The sequence below is a fragment of the Arachis stenosperma genome, chromosome 5 (assembly GCF_014773155.1).
Source record: "Arachis stenosperma cultivar V10309 chromosome 5, arast.V10309.gnm1.PFL2, whole genome shotgun sequence".
Classification (NCBI taxonomy): domain Eukaryota; kingdom Viridiplantae; phylum Streptophyta; class Magnoliopsida; order Fabales; family Fabaceae; genus Arachis; species Arachis stenosperma.
In genome coordinates this window covers 136,755,896-136,779,063 of record NC_080381.1, presented here as the reverse complement: position 1 = coordinate 136,779,063, position 23,168 = coordinate 136,755,896, and positions in this window count along the sequence as shown.

Sequence of the window (23,168 nt, the reverse complement as noted above, 5' to 3'; positions counted from 1 at the left end):
CTCATGAAAGGCAGAAGTAAGTCCAATGGAATCTCTATGGTCTCATTTTGAACCTCAGATTCCCATGGTTCCTCATTTGGGAACTCAGTGGAGGCTAGTGCACGCTCACTGAGGTCTTCCTCAGTGGCGTTCACTTCCTCTCCTTCCTCTCCAAATTCGGCCATGTTGATGGCCTTGCACTCTCCTTTTGGATTTTCTTCTGTGTTGCTTGGGAGAGTACTAGGAGAGAGTTTAGTAACTTTCTTGCTCAGCTGTCCCACTTGTGCCTCCAAGTTCCTAATGGAGGACCTTGTTTCAGTCATGAAACTTTGAGTAGTTTTGATTAGATCAGAGACCATGGTTGCTAAGTCAGAGGGGTTCTGCTTAGAATTCTCTGTCTGTTGCTGAGAAGATGATGGAAAAGGCTTGCCATTGCTAAACCTGTTTCTTCCACCATTATTGCTGTTGAAACCTTGTTGAGGTCTCTGTTGATCCTTCCATGAGAAATTTGGGTGATTTCTCCATGAAGAATTATAGGTGTTTCCATAGGGTTCTCCTAGGTAATTCACCTCTTCCATTGAAGGGTTCTCAGGATCATAGGCTTCTTCTTCAGATGAAGCATCCTTAGTTCTGCTTGGTGCATTTTGCATTCCAGACAGACTTTGAGAGATCAAATTGACTTGTTGAGTCAATATCTTGTTCTGAGCCAGAATGGCATTCAGAGCATCAATCTCAAGAACTCCTTTCTTCTGATTAGTCCCATTGTTCACAGGATTCCTTTCAGAAGTGTACATGAATTGGTTATTTGCAACCCTTTCAATCAGCTCTTGAGCTTCTGTAGGCGTCTTCTTTAAATGAAGAGATCCTCCAGCAGAGCTATCCAAAGACATCTTGGACAGTTCAGAGAGACCATCATAGAAAATACCTATGATGCTCCATTCAGAAAGCATGTCAGACGGACATTTTCTGATCAATTATTTGTATCTTTCCCAAGCTTCATAGAGGGATTCTCCATCCTTCTGTCTGAAGGTTTGGACTTCCACTCTAAGATTACTCAATTTTTGAGGTGGAAAGAACTTTGCCAAGAAGGCGTTAACTAGCTTTTCCCATGAGTCCAGGCTTTCTTTAGGTTGTGAGTCCAACCATGTCCTAGCTCTGTCTCTTACAGCAAAAGGGAATAGCATAAGTCTGTAGACCTCAGGGTCAACCCCATTAGTCTTGACAGTGTCACAGATTTGCAAGAACTCAGCCAAAAACTGATGAGGATCTTCCAATGGAAGTCCATGGAACTTGCAATTCTGTTGCATTAGAGAAACTAATTTAGGCTTAAGCTCAAAGTTGTTTGCTCCAATGGCAGGGATAGAGATGCTTCTCCCATAAAAGTCGGGAGTAGGTGCAGTAAAGTCACCCAGCACCTTCCTTGCATTGTTGGCATTGTTGTTGTTCTCGGCTGCCATGTCTTCTTCTTCTCTGAAGATTTCTATTAGGTCCTTGGAGAGTTGTGCCTTAGCTTCTCTTAGCTTTCGCTTCAAGGTTCTTTCAGGTTCAGGGTCAGCTTCAACAAGAATGCCTTTGTCTTTGTTCCTGCTCATATGAAAGAGAAGAGAGCAAGAAAATGTGGAATCCTCTATGTCACAGTATAGAGATTCCTTGAGGTGTCAGAAGAAAAGAAAAGCAGAAGACAGAAGTAGAAAATTCGAACTTATCAAAGAAGAAGGAGTTCGAATTTTTCATTAAGGAATAGTGTTAGTCCATAAATGGAAGGATGTGAGAAGAAGGGAAGTAATTTTCGAAAGTTAAGTAAAAGATTTTGAAAACATTTTGAAAAACACTAAATAATTTTCGAAAATAAGAGTGGGAAAGAAATCAAGTGATTTTTGAAAAAGATTTTGAAATTAGAAATAAAAAAGATTTGATTGAAAACTATTTTGAAAAAGATGAGGTTAAGAAGATATGATTAGTTTTAAAAAGATGTGATTGAGAAGATATGAATTGAAAAACATTTTAAAAAAAAAAGGATTTGATTTTAAAAATTAATAACTTGGCTATCAAGAAAAGATATGATTCAAACATTAAACCTTTCTCAACAGAAAAGGCAACATACTTGAAATGTTGAATCAAATCATTAATTGATAGCAAGTATCTTTGAAAAAGGAAAGAAATTGATTTTGAAAACATTTGATTGAAAAGATATGATTTGAAAAAGATTTGATTTTGAAAAACTTTGAAAACTTGAAAAAAAAAATTGATTTGAAAACAAAATCTTCCCCCTTGTGCCATCCTGGCATTAAACGCCCAGAATGGTGCACATTCTGGCGTTTAACGCCCAAAACTATACCCTTTTGGGCGTTAAACGCCCAACCAGATACCTTGGCTGGCGTTTAAATGCCAGTCTGTCCTTCTTCACTGGGCGTTTTGAACGCCCAGCTTTTTCTGTGCAATTCCTCTGCTGTATGTTCTGAATCTTCAATTCTCTGTATTATTGACTTGAGAAGACACAAATTAAAAATATTTTTGGATTTTCAATAATCAAAATGCAACTAAAATCAAATAACAATGCATGCAAGACACCAAACTTAGCAGTTTGTATACTACTGACACTAATGAGAATGCATATGAGACACACAAAACACTCAAGTCAAGAGAATTTAAAGATTAGAGTAAGAAATCATGAATAACATCTTGAAGATCCTTAAGACACATGAATGAATGCATGCAATTGACACCAAACTTAAAATGAGACTCTAGACTCAAACAAGAAACATAAAATATTTTTGGTTTTTATGATTTTGTAATTTTTTTGTGCTTTTTCGAAAATTAAGTGAAAAAGAAAATAAAGGTATCAAAATTCTTAATGAGAATTCCAGGAATCATGCAATGTTAGTCTAAAGCTTCAGTCTAAAGGAATTAGACATGGCTAGCCAAGCTTCAGCAGGACATTGCATTCAAGAGCTAAATTGATGAAGATCAATCAGCTTTAGTGATGATAAGAACATCACCTTGAAACACTAGAATTCATTCTTAAGAACTCTGAAGAAAAATACCTAATCTAAGCAACAAGATGAACCGTCAGTTGTCCATACACAAAACAATCCCCAGCAACGGCGCCAAAAACTTGGTGCGCGAAATCGTGATCACTACAACTTCGCACAACTAACCAGCAAGTGCACTGGGTCGTCCAAGTAATACCTTACGTGAGTAAGGGTCGATCCCACGGAGATTGTTGGTATGAAGCAAGCTATGGTCACCTTGTAAATCTTAGTCAGGCAGACTCAAATGGGTATAGTGGTATATGAATAAAGCATAAAGATAAAGATAGAGGTACTTATGTAATTCATTGGTAGGAACTTCAGATAAGCGTATGAAGATGCCTTCCCTTCCGTTTCTCTGCTTTCCTACTGTCTTCATCCAATCCTTCTTACTCCTTTCCATGGCAAGCTTATATAGGGTTTCACCGTTGTCAGTGGCTACCTCCCATCCTCTCAGTGAAAATGTTCCTATGCTCTGTCACAGCATATGGCTAATCAGCTGTCGGTTCTCGGTCAGGCCGGAATAGAATCCAGTGATTCTTTTGCGTCTGTCACTAACGCCCCGCCTGCTAGGAGTTTGAAGCACGTCACAGCCATTCAATCATTGAATCCTACTCAGAATACCACAGACAAGGTTTAGACCTTCCGGATTCTCTTGAATGCCGCCATCAGTTCTTGCCTATACCACGAAGATTCCGGTTAAAGAATCCAAGAGATATTCACTAGAGCCTTGGTTGCTTGTAGAACAAAAGTGGTTGTCAGTCACCTTGTTCATAGGTGAGAATGATGATGAGTGTCACGGATCATCACATTCATCAAGTTGAAGAACAAGTGATATCTTGGACAAAGAACAAGCGGAATTGAATAGAAGAACAATAGTAATTGCATTAATACTCGAGGTACAGCAGAGCTCCACACCTTAATCTATGGTGTGTAGAAACTCCACCGTTGAAAATACATAAGAACAAGATCTAGGCTTGGCTGTGAGGCCAGCCTCCCAATGATCTAAGAACTAGATGTCCAAAGATGAAAATACAATAATGAAAGGTCCTATTTATAAGAAACTAGTAGCCTAAGGTTTACAGAGATGAGTAAATGACATAAAAATCCACTTCCGGGCCCACTTGGTGTGTGCTTGGGCTGAGCAATGAAGCAATTTCGTGTAGAGACTCTTCTTGGAGTTAAACGCCAGCTTTTATGCCAGTTTGGGCGTTTAACTCCCATTTAGGTGCCAGTTCCGGCGTTTAACGCTGGAATTTCTGAGGGTGACTTTGAACGCCGGTTTGGGCCATCAAATCTTGGGCAAAGTATGGACTATCATATATTGCGGGAAAGCCCAGGATGTCTACTTTCCAACGCCGTTGAGAGCGCACCAATTGGGCTTCTGTAGCTCCAGAAAATCCACTTCGAGTGCAAGGAGGTCAGAATCCAACAGCATCTGCAGTCCTTTTCAGTCTCTGGATCAGATTTTTGCTCAGGTCCCTCAATTTCAGCCAAAAAATACCTGAAATCACAGAAAAACACAAAAACTCATAGTAAAGTCCAGAAAAGTGAATTTTAACTAAAAACTAATAAAAATATACTAAGAACTCAACTAAAACTACTAAAAACATACTAAAAACAATGCCAAAAAGGGTACAAATTATCCACTCATCAGTAAGGCTTTTTGGGTAAGTGAGCTAATGAAATGATGGCCTCAATCATATAAATACATGAATACAAGGAATAATGGACATAAAGAATCAAACAAAGCAAAGATTACAATCATAGAAAGAGAATAATGCACACAAGAAGGAAAAATAAGTGGTTATAAGATGTAACCACATCATTAGGCTCAAATCTCACTTGCTTGTGTTCTTAGCTCAAAACCATGTTCCAAAATACATTATTTCAAGCGAGTTCAATAAAAATTTTTCTTTTTCAAATTGGTAGGGTGCCCAAAAACAGTTTCTTGGAAAAGAAATCATCATCCTAACCAAGTAGTCCTAATAAAAAGAAGTGGTAAAAATATGTACAAATTCTAACTAACATGCAACCTATCATGCAATGCAATAGCTAATCTAAAAGAGAAAGTAAAAGTTTGGTGTTGAAAAGGAAATTGTTACCCATGGAGATCGGTCGGACGACCTCCCCACACTTGAAGATTGCACCGTCCTCGGTGCATGCAAAGTAGAGCACGATGGACGGGTTGCGACAATTGATGAGCTCCTTCAAAAGGTTGTGCGGATGACTTGTTTGGTGCCCCCTTTGAAAGGTTTTCCTTTCTCCCTCCTTGGTGGCCAACCTAAAAGGAAAGTAAAAGAAGGAAAGTTAAGCCTATAACAAAGATATTAAAGCAAATAGAATATAGGCGGGGGCTAATGCCAAATAAAGGTATGGTTCTCACACTACATGGTAGCTACAACATGTGAGTGAGAAAACAATGTAAGCTAAGGCATATCATTAAGCCTGATGCAAGAGTAAAGTTAAAGCATGAAGAGTGTATTGGGCATCAAGTTCAAATGAGAAAAAGTGGGTCATGAAAGACAATATGAGGTCATATTAATGCACAAAGACACAAGAGTCATACAAGATAAAGCATTGATTTAAAAGTTTCATCACCCAACAATATCAAACAAGTCAAGAGGCACCAAAATAATGCAAGAATTTCTCAACAATTGAGTAGGAAGATGCAACACCATTATTAAAATGACTAAAAAAAAACGAAAACATGCTACAAAAAAAAATAAAAATGGGAAGAGTAGAAGTATGCGAATGTGTTAAGCAAAAGAAAATGGAAGATGAGAAAAAAAACTCTTTTTTTTTTTTTTACCGACGCGTGCGCATCATGCACGTTTACGCGTCAATGTGCATATTGGTTGAAGGGCGCGTACGCGCCAGGTGCGCGCACGCGTGCATCGAGTTAGGCCGGAGGCATAATGTCGGCCCAAGTCTGGCACAACTCTCGGGTAAAAGTACCAGGAGTGTAGATCGTGCAATCGACGCGCGCGCGCACAGTGTGCGTGCGCGTGCATTGCAAATTTAAGATCATGTGCGCGTACGCGCCAAGTGCGTGCACACGTGCATAGACTTATGGCTTAGGCCCAGTGTTCGCACAGTGCAGGCCTAACTCTCGGGTTTTTGGCTGGAGTCAAATTTTTTCGCATCCACGCGTACGCGTACAGTGCGCGTCCGCGTGGGTGGTCGAAAAATGCTCAGGTGCGCGTACGCGTTAGGTGCGCGCACGCGTAGATGGTGTTCTGTTTTTCAAAAATATTTTTCTAAGTTCTTGCACCTATCCAAGCCTTTCAATCCTCCAAACAGCTACCAAAATACCCTAAAACCTTATTTATCATATTATACTTCTAACTAAACTTAACAAACCAATAAAAACATGAACTTAAACTAATTCTACCAATATGTACAAAGAAAGAAAATGAAAAGATGTTACCATGGTGGGGTGTCTCCCACCTACCAATATGTTTTTTGTGCTTGTACTCATCTTGGAACTTCCACCAATGCTTGAATCTCCAATAAGCTCCATTCTTCAATTTCAATATCTTCAAGCTTTGATGGAGTTCTCCACAAACCATGAGCTCCCAAACTTGATTTTCATTTTGCGATCCGGGATCCCACACTTTGTTTTCACACCCGTCTTGAGGTTGATCATCATTATTAGTCCAACCGGGTGGTGAGTGAGGTGAATTCTCTATGAAGTGCCCAACAATCCTTCTAGACCCATCTATTTGAGCACTATTCCCACCTTTGTATTCAACTCTTGAAGTATCAACCAAAATGAGCTTTGATTTGCAACGCCAACCACGAAACATCTTTCGCTTACGCTTCATCCCACAAAGCATCCTAAGTTGACCATCCGTTTCAAGCAAGCCATACTCAAGTGGGACAATAAAGCTAATAGAAATGAATTTTACCCACTCAAGTGAAGGAGTAGATGACAACCTAGGCAAAGATACTTCCAACGGTCTTGATAAAGCGTATTCCACTCCCATCCTTCTATTTCTAAGAACTTCCACCTCTTCACGAGATTTTTCTAATTTAATCCTTTGTTCATTAATACTATCTAAGCCTTTTCCCTTAATCAAACTATAATTGGGAGGGTGAAAGAAGTTTACCTCCACAACATTTTCAAATACACCGGGAGAAGGTTCTTCAAGTTCAAAGGATTCTCCACCACTAGGACTTGGTGCTTGCTCTTCATTGCCATGGGACTTCAATTCTTGCTCTATCCCATCCAAGTCTTCGTATGGAATATGCCTTGGAAGGTGTGCACTTTCTTCCCTAGCATCAATTTCAATCATCTTGGAGGGGTTTTCTTCAACTCTATGTTCCCATGGAGGCTCCGCATCTCCTAAGTCTTCTACCACTTCTTCCTTGTCTTCAACAATTAAAGCTTCCTCTAATTGTTCCAATACAAAGCAACTTCCCTCATTTCCCACCGGAGTTTCCAATCTCTCCTTCATGCTATGTTCTTCATTCGATTCTCCACATGTAGCCATGGGAGTTCCTTGAGTGTTCAAGCATTGGGAGGCTAATTGATTTGTTACCGCATCCAAGGCGGCCATGAAATTTTGCACATTCCTTTTCATCTCTTCTTGCCCTTGAACAAGAACACCAAGGGTTTCATCCATTAGAGATTGGGGTGGTTGGGAGGATTCATCATTTTGAGGAAGGGGTTCATAATAGGAAGGTGGTTCTTCTTGGTATAATTGTGGTGGTTCAATGTTTTCCATTCTTTCCACTTGTTGCACAACACACTCCATGGTTGCTTGAAATTGATCCAATGCTTCCTTGAGATGATCCCTTGACTCTTGTTCCTCTTGGATAATATGATTAGGATCATGTGGCTCTTGGATCAATGGATATGAGTATTCTTCTATGGGAGGTTGTGGTGGAAAGTAGTATTCATCTTGTGGTTGAAAATTTTCATATGTTGGAGGTGGTTCATCTTGGTAATAATGTGGAGGAGGTGGTTCTTGAAAATGTTGATATTGTGGTGGTTCCATATATGGCTCATATGGCTCAAAAGTTGGTTGGTGTGATGAATATGGATTGGGGTCATATGAAGGTGGTTGGTAAGAAGGGGCTTGTGAGTATGGTTGAGGGTTATATTGAGGATAAGATTCATAGGCATATATGGTGGTGGTTCTTGAAAGTCACAAGGTGATTCACCATAGCCACTGGATTGATATGCATCATAGAATGGCTCTTCTTCATAGTGCATTGGTGGAGGTTGTTGCCATGAAGATTGATCATATGCATATGGCTCCTCCCACCTTTGGTTATCCCATTCTTGATACACATCTTCATTATAGTCCTCATTTCCTACAACATTTTGATAACCAAACTCATAGCCAAGATGAGAATTCATGATAGCAAGAGGAAAATGAAAACAAAATCAAATAAGAAGCAAGAAAATTAAATCCTAAAACTAGCAAGAGCTAACAAAACCAAACATATTCACACTATTCACATATATACAATAACCAATAACAAACACCATTGCAATTCCCCGGCAACGGCGCCATTTTGACGATTGGATTTTTGACGGTTTAGAATTTCTCAAATAAAATCTCGTCGAAGTATAGTTTCTAAACCAAGCAATAATCCTTTCATACAAAAAGTTGTTTGTCACTAAAACAAACCCCTAAATTTATAAACCGAAGTATTCAAACCTCGGGTCGTTCTCCCTAGGAATTACAATAAAGTGTCTTGTTATTGGTTTGAGTTGTTTTGGGGTTTTGGTAAGATGCATGAAAGTAAATGGCAATGAAAGTAAACTAACAACTATAAAAGGCTCTTGGCAAGGTATGAGAACTAGAAGTTCTATCCTAGTTATCCTCCTCAATTGTGATGAGAATTGTTCATTGCTACCACTTAGTTAACCCTTACTAAAGAAAGGAAAGTCAAGTGGATGAGTTGACTTGAGCCACAAGTCCTAGCCAACTCCCAAGGAAAGACTAGCTTTAGTACACTCCAAACCAATAAGCAATCTCTCCAATTACCAATCAACAAAGGGATTAGATAACTCAAGTGTCACTAATTACTCTACCTAGGCCAAGAGGAACAAAATCTATACTATATCTAGAAGAGGCATTTCAACAAACACATAAAAGGCAACAAAAGTAACCAACATAAATTGTAAGAATTAGAGAGAGATCTAACTACAAAGGTGAGAGATCAATAATAGAAAAGCAAAGAAGAACAATTATTATGAATTACCTCTTATTGAATTGAAAGAAAATGGAAGGAACAATAGTAGATCTACAACAAAGTATGAGAACAACATAAAGGAAATCACAAGAAAAGAATAGAGGAAGATGAATGTAACAACAAGGAATTGAAATGTAGATGTAGAAGAAAGCAAAGATTAAAATCTAGATCTAAGAACTAAACCTAATCCTAATCCTAATTCTAGAGAGAAGTGAGAGCTTCTCTCTCTAGAAACTACTTCTAAACTAAACTAAAACTAATTGGTAACTAACATGTAAAGTATGAAAAGTATGAAAAAAAGTATCTTGATTCCCCTTCAATCCTTGGCTTAAATAGCATCAGAAATGAGTTGGATTGGGCCCACAAGGCTTCTAAAATCGCTGGCCACATGTTGCTTTAAGTGAACTAGGTGGCAGCAACGGCGCGTGCGCGTACTTTGCGCGTGCGCGCCACCATACGTGTGGCAACTATGGCAAATCTTATATCATTTCGAAGCCCCGGATGTTAGCTTTCTAACCCAACTGGAACCGCATCATTTGAACCTCTGTAGCTCAAGTTATGGTCGTTTAAGTGCGAAGAGGTCGGCTTGACAGCTTTCCGGTTCTTTCATTTCTTCATGAGTTCTCCAACTTTTCATGCTTCTTTCTTCATTCCATTGATCCAATCTTTGCCTCCTAAATCTTAAGTCACTTAACAAACATATCAAGGCATCTAATGGAATCAAGGAGAATTAGATTTAGCTATTTTAAGACCTAAAAAGCATGTTTTCATTCTTAAGCACAATTAAAGGAGAATATACAAAACCATGCTATTTCATTGAATAAATGTGGGTAAAAGGTGATAAAATCCCCTAAATTCAATACAAGCTAAACCGTCAAATTGGGGTTTGTCAATATGCGCCCGGCCTAGAGTAGAACGGAAGTGGTTGTCAATCACGCGCGTTCATAGGTAAGAATGATGATGAGTGTCACGGATCATCACATTCATCAAAGTTAAGTGTAACGTATATCTTGGAATAATAATAAAAGAGAATTGAATAGAAAGTAATAGTAGTTATATTGAAACTTGAGGTACAGCAGAGCTCCACACCCTTAATCTGTGGTGTGCAGAAACTCCACTGTTGAAAATACATAAGTAAAAGGTTCAGGCATGGCCGAATGGCCAGCCCCCTGAGTGATCAAGAGACCGAATATTCAAAGGCTAAACAGTCAAAAGATTAAACTGTCAAAAGATATCTAATACAATAGTAACTTATCCTATTTATACTAGACTAGCTACTAGGGTTTACATGAGTAAGTAATTGATGCATAAATCCACTTCAGGGGCCCACTTGGTGTATTTTTGGGCTGAGCTTGATCTTTCCATGAGCTGAGGCTTTTCTTGGAGTTGAACTCCAAGTTATAATGTATTTTGGGCGTTCAACTCCGGATCATGACGTTTTTCTGGCGTTTAACTCCAGACAGCAGCATGTACTTGGCGTTCAACGCCAAGTTACGTCATTAATTTCCGAATAAAGTATGGACTATTATATATTGCTGGAAAGCTCTAAATGTCTACTTTCCAACGCTGTTGAGAGCGCGCCATTTGGAGTTCTGTAGCTCCAGAAAATCCATTTTGAGTGTAGGGAGGTCAGATTCCAACAGCATCAGCAGTCCTTTGTCAGCCTTTTTCAGAGTTTTGCTCAAGTCCCTCAATTTCAGCCAGAAATTACCTGATATCACAAAAAAACACACAAACTCATAGTAAAGTCCAGAAATGTGAATTTAACATAAAAACTAATGAAAACATCCCTAAAAGTAGCTTGAACTTACTAAAAACTACCTAAAAATAATGCCAAAAAGCGTATAAATTATCTGCTCATCAGAGAGCGCGCCAATTGGGCTTCTGTAGCTGCAGAAAATCCACTTCGAGTGCATGGAGGTCAAAATCCAACAGCATAGTGTTATTGATTCTCCTAGTTAAGTATGATAATTCTTGAACATAGCTACTTTATGAGTCTTGGCTGTGGCCCAAAGCACTCTGTCTTCCAATATTACCACCGGATACATTCATGCCACAGACACATGACTGGGTGAACCTTTTCAGATTGTGACTCAGCTTTGCTAGAGTCCCCAATCAGAGGTTTCCAGGGTTCTTAAGCACACTCTTTTTGCCTTGGATCACTTAAAAATAATAATAATTTTTTTTTGATTGCTTTTTCTTGCTTCAAGAATCAATTTGATGATTTTTCAGATCCTCAACAACATTTTTCCTTTTCCATCATTCTTTCAAGAGCCAACAAGTTTAACATTCTTTAATCAACAAATTCAAAAGACATGCACTGTTCAAGCATTCATTCAGAAAACAAAAATTATTGTCACCACATCAAACTAATTCAACTAGTTTCAGAGATGAATTCAAAATCCTGTATTTCTTGTTCTTTTGTGATTAGAGCATTTTTCATTTAAGAAAGGTGATGGATTCATAGGACATTTATAGCTTTAAGACATGAACCTTAAATTTTATTAATCATGAATTAAGAACAAGACTCAGAAATAGATATAAGATAAGACTAATAGTAATAGAAAACAAAATTTAAATTACTCTAAAATAGACTCCTAATGATAGGGATTATCACAGAGTTAGAACTCAACAACCTTGATCTTGAGAAGTGGATGCTCCCTCAACTTGTGGGGTATTTGACCCTTCAAGGGAGAGCTTTTGGCACTTCAGCTCCTGTAGCTCATGCCCCTGCTTCTCTTGTTCCTTCAGCAATTTGCAGAGCATGCAGTTTTGATTCTGCTGTTCTTCCTTAATTTGTTCCATAGCTTCTTGTAGCTTGGCAACATATGCTTCTAGACGAGTCCAGTAGTCAATTTCAGGAAGTTCAGGGAGGAACTCTTGCGCCCTCCTTTTGATAGAGTTATCTTGCATTTGTCCTTCCATTGACCTTTTGGTGATTGGGTGCTCAATTGGGATGAATTCATCTACTCCCATCCTTACCCCAGCATCTTTACATAGCAAAGAGATTAAGCTTGGGTAAGCTAGTTTGGCTTCAGTGGAGTTCTTGTTTGCAATTGTGTAAATCTCACAAGCAATCAGATGATGAATCTCCACTTCTTTTCCCAGCATAATGCAATGAATCATCATTGCTCTCTTGATAGTAACCTCAGAACGGTTGCTAGTTGGCAAGATAGAACGCCCTATGAAGTCCAACCAGCCTCTTGCAACTGGTTTGAGATCTCCCCTCTTGAGTTGGTTTGGGACACCTTTTGAATTGGTCATCCACTTGGTTCCAGGGAGGCATATGTCCTCTAGAACTTGATCCAATCCCTTATCTACTCTCACCATTCTCCTATTAAAGGATTCAGGATCATCTTGTAGTTGAGGTAATTTGAAGACCTCTCTTATTTTGTCCAGATGGAAGTAAATAATTCTCCCTCTGACCATGGTTCTGTAGGTATAAAAAGCGGTTCCAGTCATTCTCTGCTTATCTGTCAGCCACAGATTTGAGTAGAATTCCTGAACCATATCTTCCAACCTTTGTCTCAGGGTTGGTTAAAACTTCCCATCCTCTGTTTCGAATTTGCTCTTGGATCTCCGGATATTCATCTTCTTTCAGATCAAATTTAACTTCCGGACCTCTCTTGACTCCAAAGGTCTTTTGGAGCATTCTCTTTCTTGCCTCTTGAATTGGTTTGTTTTCCTTTGGGGGCCATGATCTTGATGAGCCTTAGCTTAGTGATCACGGAAAAACACACCAAACTTAGAGGTTTGCTTGTCCTCAAGCAAAAGAAAGGAAAGAGGAGAGAGAGAAAGAGAGAAAATTCGAATGGTGGGGAAGGGGGTGTGGCTGAACATATATTTATAAGGAAGGGAGAGAGATTTCGAAAATTTGGAAGGAGATTTGAGAAGATATGGAAAGAATTTGAGAGATATTTGAGTTTTTTTTGAAGAAGATTTGGAAAGGATTTGAAAGAGATTTGAAGAATGATTTTAATTTTGAAAATTTTGAAGGTGAATAATGAAAGTTTGAAATGTGTTTATGTAGAAAATTATGGATCAAAACAGGAAAGTTTGAAAAAATTTGAAGTGGAAAGCAAAATCTCTGTCCCCCACCTTTCTGGCGTTAAACGCCCAGAATGGTATCCATTCTGGCGTTTAACGCCCAAATGTTGGCCAATTTGGGCGTTTAACGCCCAGCCAGGTACCCTGGCTAGCGTTAAACGCCAAAAACCCCTTCATCACTGGGCATTTTGCTAAACGCCCAGGATGCTGCACACCTGGTGTTAAACGCCCAGAATGGTGTCCATTCTGGCGTTTAACGCCCAGAGTACCCCTTACTGGCATTTTTTCGCCAACAAGCTCCTTTTCTCTGCTTTTTGAACTGAATCCTTCTGTAACTCTGTGAATTCCTTCAATTTTGATGATCGCCCTTTGAGAATATGTATCAAACTTTTATTAAACAAAACGGATAACCTGCTAATGACTGGGTTGCCTCCCAGCAAGCGCTTTTTTATTGTCTTTAGCTGGACCTTCACTGAGAATCATTCAAGCCTCAGTTTTGAGCATTCTTGCTCAAAATTACTTTCAAGATAATGTTTGATCCTCTGTCCATTAACAATGAACTTTTTGTCAGAATCAATATCCTGAAGCTTAACATATCCGTATGGTGACACTCTTGTAATTACATACGAACCCTTCCACCGGGATTTAAGTTTTCCTGGGAATAGTCTGAGCCTAGAGTTGAAAAGCAGAACTTTTTGTCCTGGCTCAAAGACTTTGGATGACAACTTCTTGTCATGCCATTTCTTTGCCTTTTCCTTATAGATTTTTGCATTTTCAAAGGCATTGAGTCTAAATTCATCTAGCTCATTTAGCTGGAGTAATCTTTTTTCACCAGCTAATTTAGCATCCAGGTTTAGGAATCTGGTTGCCCAGTAGGCTTTATGTTCCAGTTCCACGGGCAGATGACAGGCCTTGCCATAGACAAGTTGGTATGGAGAGGTTCCTATAGGAGTCTTGAATGCTGTTCTGTATGCCCACAGAGCATCATCCAAGCTCTTTGCCCAATCCTTTCTACGGGTAATTACAGTCCATTCCAGGATTCTTTTTAGCTCTCTGTTAGAGACTTCAGCTTGCCCATTTATCTGTGGATGATACGGAGTTGCTACTTTGTGGCTAATTCCATATCGGACCATAGCAGAGTACAGCTATTTATTGCAGAAATGAGTGCCCCCATCACTGATTAGTACTCTGGGAACACCAAACCTGCTGAAGATGTGTTTCTGGAGGAATTTTAGCACGGTCTTAGTATCATTATTGGGTGTAGCAATTGCTTCTACCCATTTAGATACATAGTCCACTGCCACCAGAATGTAAGTGTTTGAGTATGACGGTGGGAACAAACCCATGAAGTCAATACCCCATACATCAAACAATTCAATCTCTAGGATCCTTTGTTGAGGCATGGCGTATCCATGAGGCAAGTTACCAGCTCTTTGGTAACTGTCACAGTTACGCACAAACTCTCAGGCATCTCTATAGAGAGTGGGCCAGTAGAAGCCACATTGGAGGACCTTAGTGGCTGTTCGCTCGCTTCCGAAATTTCCTCCATACTGTGATCCATGGCAATGCCACAGGATCCTTTGTGCTTCCTCTCTAGGTACACATCTGCGGATCATTCCGTCTGCACATCTCTTAAAGAGATATGGCTCATCCCATAGGTAGTATTTGGCATCTAAAATTAATTTCTTTCTTTGCACCCTGCTGTACTCCTGGGGTATGAACCTTACAGCTTTATAATTTGCAATATCTGCAAACCATGCAGCTTCTTGAATGGCAAAGAGTTGCTCATCTGGGAAGGTCTCAGAGATCTCAGTAGAACGGAGGGATGCCCCAGCTACTGGTTCTATTCGGGACAGATGATCAGCTACTTAGTTCTCTGTCCCTTTTTTGTCTCTTATTTCTATATCAAACTCTTGCAGAAGTAACACCCATCTTATGAGCCTGGGTTTTGAATCCTGCTTTGTGAGTAAGTACTTAAGAGCAGCATGGTCAGTGTACACAATCACCTTTGATCCTACTAAATAGGATCTAAACTTGTCAATGGCATAGACCACTGCAAGTAACTCTTTTTCTGTGGTTGTGTAATTCTTCTGTGCGTCATTTAGAACACGGCTGGCATAATAAATGACGTGCAGAAGCTTGTTATGCCTCTGTCCCAACACTACACCAATGGCATGTTCACTGGCATCACACATTAATTCGAATAGTAATGTCCAGTCTGGTGCAGAGATGACTGGTGCTGTGACCATCTTGGCTTTCAGGGTCTCAAATGCCTGCAAACACTGTGTGTCAAACACAAATAGTGTGTCAGCAGCTAGCAGGTTGCTCAGAGGTTTTGCAATTTTTGAAAAATCCTTTATAAACCTTCTGTAAAATCCTGCATGCCCCAGAAAGCTTCTGATTGCCTTAACATTGGCAGGTGGTGGTAATTTTTCAATTACCTCTACCTTTGCTTTATCCACCTCTATTCCCTTGCTTGAAATTTTGTGCCCAAGGACAATTCCTTCAGTCACCATAAAGTGACATTTCTCCCAGTTTAAGACCAGGTTAGTCTCTTGGCACCTTTTCAGTACAAGTGCTAGATGGTTAAGACAGGAGTTGAATGAGTCTCCATATACTGAGAAGTCATCCATGAAGACTTCCAGGAATTTCTTCACCATATCAGAGAAGATGGATAACATGCATCTCTGAAAAGTTGCAGGAGCATTACACAGACCAAAAGGCATTCTCCTGTAGGCAAACACGCCAGAAGGGCAAGTGAATGCTGTTTTCTCTTGGTCTTGAGGATCTACTGCAATTTGGTTGTAACCTGAATAGCCATCCAAAAAGCAGTAATAATCATGACCAGCTAGTCTTTCTAGCATTTGGTCTATGAATGGTAAAGGAAAATGATCCTTTCTGGTGGCTGTATTGAGCCTTCTGTAGTCAATACACATGCGCCACCCTGTAACTGTTCTTGTAGGAACCAGTTCATTTTTTTCATTATGAACCACTGTCATGCCTCCCTTATTGGGGACAACCTGGACAGGGCTCACCCAGAGGCTATCAGAAATAGGATAAATAATCCCAGCCTCTAGTAATTTAGTGACCTCTTTCTGCACCGCCTCCTTCATGGCTGGATTTAGCCGCCTTTGTGGTTGAACCACTGGTTTGGCATTATCTTCCAATAGGATCTTGTGCATGCATCTTACTGGGCTAATGCCCTTAAGATCACTTATGGACCACCCAAGAGCTGTCTTGTGTGTCCTTAGCACTTGAATAGTGCTTCCTCTTCCTGTGGATTTAAAGCAAAGCTTATGATCACTGGAAAAGTGTCACCCTCTCCCAGAAATACGTACTTCAGGGATGGTGGTAGTTGTTTGAGCTCAGATTTGGGAGGTTTATCCTCTTCCTGAGGGATTTTCAAAAATTCTTTTGTTTCCTCTGGTTCTTCCTGATCAGGCTGAACATCCTTGAAGATGTCCTCTAGCTCTGATTCTAGACTTTCAGCCATATTGATCTCTTCCACCAAAGAGTCAATAATGTCAGTGCTCATGCAGTCATTTATAGTGTCTGGATGCTGCATAGCTTTTACAGCATTCAACTTGAGCTCATCCTCATTGACTCTCAGGGTTACTTCCCCTTTTTGTACATCAATAAGAGTTCGTCCAGTTGCTAGGAAAGGTCTTCCTAGGATGCGAGTTGCACTCTTGTGCTCCTCCATTTCCAGCACTACAAAGTCAGTGGGAAAGGCGAATGGCCCGACCTTGACAATCATGTCCTCAATTATGCCTGATGGATATTTAATGGAGCCATCAGTAAGTTGGAGACATATCTGGGTTGGTTTGACTTCTTCTGTCAACCCAAGCTTTCTGATAGTGGATGCAGGTATTAGATTGATACTTGCTCCAAGGTCACACAGCGCTGTCTTGGTGCAAGCACCTTCTAATGTGCATGGTATCATAAAGCTTCCTGGATCTTGGAGCTTTTCTGGTAAGCTCTTTAGAATGACTGCACTGCATTCTTCAGTGAGAAACACTTTTTCAGTTTCTCTCCAATCCTTCTTATGACTTAAGATCTCTTTCATAAACTTGGCATAAGAAGGTATTTGCTCAAGTGCCTCTGCAAACAGAATCTTTATTTCAAGAGTCCTTAGATAATCTGCAAAGCGAGCAAATTGCTTATCCTGTTCTGCTTGGAGGAGTTTCTGAGGATAAGGCATCTTGGCTTTATATTCTTCAACCTTAGTTGCTGCAGGTTTATTCCTTACAAAGGTGGTTGGAGAAGCCTTTTTAGAGGGGTTACTATCAGCACTCTCAGGTGTCTGATTCCTCATTGGCGTTTGAACGCCAGGATTGGGTAAGGAATGGGCGTTTAACGCCAACTTTTCCCCCTTTTCTGGCGTTTGAACGCCAGAACTGGGCAAGGAATGGGCGTTTAATGCCAGCTTTTCCCCCCTTTCTGGCGTTTGAATGCCAGAAGTATTCCTCTCTGGGCTCTTACTGTCCTTAGAGGGATTTTGGGCAGTGGTTTGGTTATCCTCTGTCAATTGTTCCTTTCCTGGCTTTTTGCTACTTTGAGCAGTGTTATTCAATGTCTTTCCACTCCTCAGTTGAACTGCCTGGCATTCTTCTGTTAGTAATTTTGGTTTCTTGGAGCATCTCTTTAAATTCTGCTAACTGCTTTGTCAATAGAAGTAATTGCTGATTAAGCTCAACAATTTGTTCTTGAGGATTAGGATCAGTAGTTACTGCCATAGCTTCTTCTTTTGTAGAGGACTCATTGCTAGAGTATAGATGTTGATTTCTAGCAACAGTATCTATAAGCTCTTGAGCCTCTTCAATCGTCTTCCTCATATGTATAGATCCACCGGCTGAGTGGTCTAGAGACATCTGAGCTTTTTCTGTAAGCCCATAGTAGAAGATGTCTAACTGTACCCACTCTGAAAACATTTCAAAGGGGCATTTTCTTAGCATACCTCTGTACCTCTCCCAGGCATTATAAAGGGATTCATTATCCTCTTGTTTAAAGCCTTGGATGTCCAGCCTTAGCTGTGTCATCCTTTTTGGAGGGAAAAATTGATTCAGGAATTTGTCTGATAACTGTCTCCATGTCTTTATGCTTGCTGTAGGTTGGTTATTCAACCACCTCTTAGCTTGATCTTTTACAGCAAATGGAAACAGTAATAGTCTGTAGACATCCTAATCCACCTCTTCATCACGTACTGTGTCAGCAATTTGTAAAAATTGTGCCAGAAACTCAGTAGGTTCTTCCTGTGGAAGACCGGAATACTGGCAATTTTTCTGCACCATGATAATGAGTTGAGGATTTAGCTCAAAGCTGCTTGCTTTGATGGGAGGTATACAGATGCTACTCCCATATGCAGTTGTAATGGGGTTAGCACATGACCCTAGAGTCCTTCTGGACTGCTCAATTCCACTTAGGTCCATGATGGAGAAAGAGAATATGATATGGATTCACAAGTAAAGTAAATTTTTTTTTAACTAAAAGTGACCGAAAAAAATTAAAATAAAATAAATGGAAAATAAATAAAATTTCAAAAACTAAAAGAAAATAAGATCAAAGCAAATTGAAAACTAAATCAATTAGTTAATTAAAAAGATTTTGGAATTAGCAATTGAAAAGATATGATTGAAAATTATTTTGAAAAAGATTTGATTGTTGAAATGAGGAAAGAGAAAAACAACAAAATGACACCAAACTTAAAATTTTTAGAAAATCAAACACAAATTTTCGAAAATTTAAAGGAAAACACAAAGAAGACACCAAACTTAGAATTTTTAAGGATTAATGATGACATGTCATCATGTCATGTTTTTCTATGCTTTTTCTTTGTTTTTTTTAATAGGTTTTATGCACTTTCTTGAGCCATAAGCAAGCCATTTGGGTAGAATTTCATGTTTCCTTTGATTCAATCAACCATGGATGAATTGATGCATTTTCATGAGTTTTTATGCCATAATTGCTTAAATTTCAAGAAAAAGAAGAACTCTCATGATTATAGCATAGCTTTGATGTTTTTGATTGATTGATGATAGGTGAAAAGAGCTTTGAAGAAGGTTGAAGAAAGAAGGAATGGCAAAAAGCAAGAGAGGACAAAAAGCTTGAGCCAAAGCTTGTCTCAAACTTTAGCTCAAACTTTAGGAGGAGTTGAATTCACCCTGGTAGGAGCAAAAGCTTGCACCAACGTTTGCCCTCAAGCTTTTAGGCAAACGTTGGCGCCACAACAAACACCCATGGGAGCAAAAGCTTGCGCCAACGTTTGCCTCAAACTTTGAGTCAAACGTTGCTCCTCACAGCCTGAAGGGGTATACTTCCAACAAGAATAACTTGAGCTACAGAGCTTCAAATGAGGTGATTCAAAACGCAATGGAAAGTAGGAATTGAGAGCTTTCCAAGCATATATGGCACTGTATGGTGGACACTAAAATTGAGGGAGAAAACTGCCCCGAAATGTGCATAAACGAACATGGTGTCAACCTGCAGTGAGGCCAACTGACCTCTGCACCTTCGATGGAGTATAACTCGAGCTGTGAAGCTCCAAACTATCCACTCCCAATGGCATTGGAAAGTAGACATTCAGGGCTTTCCAACAATATATAATAGTATGGGGTGGACAATGCGTTTGAGCCTCAAACGTTGGGCCAAACGTTGGCCAAAAGGCATGCAAGGGAGGATCCACGTTTGAGCTCAAGTTTGACCTCAAACTTTGAGCCAAACGTGGATGACAGCACGGGAGGCAAGCTGCTACAAAAAGCTTGAGTCAAAGTTTGCCCTCAAGCTTTTACTCAAGCTTTAATGATTCATGGCCCGGTTCACAAGTGGGTTTCTTTCCAACTCCAAGAGCAATCAATAGAAGCTTTTGTCAACCAAATTCCATCAAGAGCAAGGGCCCAATTGACACCACTCAAAGGCACAAGAGATAGTTAGAATAGAAATTTCATTTTAGTTGTAATTTGTTTTGAATTTTATTTTCATTTTGTAAAAATTCCTATAAATAGGTATCTATTTCATTTTATTAAGAAGGCTGGCTCCACTAGGGAGCATTAGGATTAGAGAGCTCTCTCTTTTAGTTTTCAATTTCGTTTTGAATCTTGGTTGAGAATTGAAGAAATTCTGTTTCAATCTCACCTTGAGAATTCTCTCTGTTTGCTTGTCTGCATAATTTCAGTGAATTGTGATTTGAATCAAAGCTCTCTTTACTGCTTTCATCTCTATTTCTTCTTCAATCTGTTTTCTGTTGGATCAAGGAAGGGATTGAGATCTAGACTTGTTTTCTAGTCTCATTGAGCTCCTAAGATCTTCAACCTCTCATTTAGATTTTGCAATTGAGCTGCATTTTACTTTCTGTTTGGTTCCTCAATTCAGTTTACATTAAGCTTGCTGTAAATCTCATTTAAATTTTCTACAATTTACAATTCCTGCAATTGCTCTAAGTTCTTATTCACTGCAATTTCGCTTCTCTGTTTACATTGATCCCAATTTATTCTTCCTGCAATTTAAATTTCCAGTTGCTTGATCTATTGCTCTCTTTAATTTCCAACACCCCAGCCCCTTTACTTTTCATGCAATTTACCTTTCTTGTCAATTAAGATTTTGCTAATTTATTTTTCTTGCTCTTTAAGTTTCAGTCATTTTACTTTCTGCACTTTAATTTTCCTTGCTATTTACTTTCTGTTGGCTACATTTCACAAAATTCACCAATGTTAGCTTGACTAAACTAATCACCCACTAAAGTTGCTTGATCCATCAATCCTCGTGGGATCGACCTCACTCTAAGTGAGTTTTACTACTTGATGCGACCCGGTACACTTGCCGGTGAGTTTTAGGTGTTTTGGAAAAAATTTTTTTTCCACAAAAACACCATCAATTAAGAAAGGACTAAGAACATGCAAATTCGAAAAATTAAAAGAAAACAAAAGCATGCAATTGACACCAAACTTAAAATATGAAACTAAACTCAAATAAAAGACTCTAAACCAACAAAAATAAAACAGTCCTAATCTAAGCAACAAGATAAACCGTCAGTTGTCCAAACTCGAACAATCCCTGGCAACGGCGCCAAAAACTTGGTGCACGAAATTGCAGCCACATTTTTGCAATTTCGCACAACTAACTAGCAAGTGCACTGGGTCATCTAAGTAATACCTTACGTGAGTAAGGGTCGATCCCACGGAGATTGTCGGCTTGAAGCAAGCTATGGTTATCTTGTAACTCTTAGTCAGGATATAAATAATTATCAGGTTTAATTGTGAAAAGTAAAAGAGCATAAAATAAGTACTTGTTTTGCAGTAATGGAGAATAGGTTGAGGTTTTGGAGATGCTCTATCTTCTGAATCTCTACTTTCCTACTGTCTTCTTATTCATGCACACAAGGCTCCTTCTATGGCAAGCTGTATGTAGGGTTTCACCGTTGTCAATGGCTACCTCCCATCCTCTCAGTGAAAATGTTCAACGCGCTCTGTCACAGCACGGCTAATCATCTGTCGGTTCTCAATCAGGTTGGAATAGAATCTAGTGATTCTTTTGCGTCTGTCACTAACGCCCAGCCTTCAGGAGTTTGAAGCTCGTCACAGTCATTCAATCCTTGAATCCTACTCAGAATACTACAGACAAGGTTTAGACCTTCCGGACTCTCTTGAATGCCGCTATTAATTCTAGCTTATACCACGAAGATTTCGATTAAAGAATCCAAGAGATATCTACTCAATCTAAGGTAGAACGGAGATGGTTGTCAGGCACACGTTCATAGATGAGAATGATGATGAGTGTCACGGATCATCACATTCATCAAGTTTAGGAACAAGTGATATCTTAGAATAGAAGCAAGCGTGAGTGAATGAAAAACAGTAGTAATTGCATTAATCCATCAAGACACAGCAGAGCTCCTTACCCCCAACCATGGGGTTTAGAGACTCATGCCGTAGAAGGTACAGTAAGAAACGTGTAATGTGTCATGAGGTCAAGATACAATGTCAAAAGATCCTATTAATAGTGAACTAGTAACCTAGGGTATACAGAAATGAGTAAATGACGTAAAAAATCCACTTCCGGGGTCCACTTGATGTGTGCTTGGGCTGAGCATTGAAGCTTTCATGTGTAGAGACTTTTTATGGAGTTAAATGCCAGCTTTTATGCTAGTTTGGGCGTTTAACTCCAATTTTTGTGCCAGTTCTGGCGTTAAACGCCGGGAATTCTGAAGCTGATTTGCAACGCCGGTTTGGGCCATCAAATCTCGGACAAAGTATGAACTATTATACATTGCTGGAAAGCCCAGGATGTATACTTTCCAACGCAATTGAGAGCGCACCAATTGGGCTTCTGTAGCTCCAGAAAATCCACTTCGAGTGCAGGGAGGTCAGAATCCAATAGCATCTGCAGTCCTTTTCAGCCTCTAAATCAGATTTTTGCTCAGGTCCCTCAATTTCAGCTAGAAATTATCCGCTCATCAGATACCGCATGGCTAATCAGCTGTTGGTTCTGACTTGTGTTGGAATAGGATCGAATGTTCCTTTTGCATCTCTCACTACGCCCAACAGTCATGAGTTTGAAGCTCGTCACAGTCACCCCTTCCAGATCCTACTCGGAATCCTGATGACATGTCACCATGTCATGTTTTTCTATGCTTTTTCATACAAGAAATTTATGATTAATGCTTAAATATTGCATTCTTTGGTGCTTAAATGGTACATTTTTTTGATCTTTTGATTTGATAAACTTTGTAGGAAATAAGAAGAAAAAGAAGCAAAAAGAGCACAAAATAAGCTAAAAAGAAGAAAAGAGGAATTTTGGGCACACTTTGAAGTTGGAGCACACTTTGGAGGCTTAGGCCATGCTTCTAAAAAGCGTGACCCATGACCAAATCAAGGAAGAAAAGCGTGGCCCAAAGGAAGAAAAGCGTGG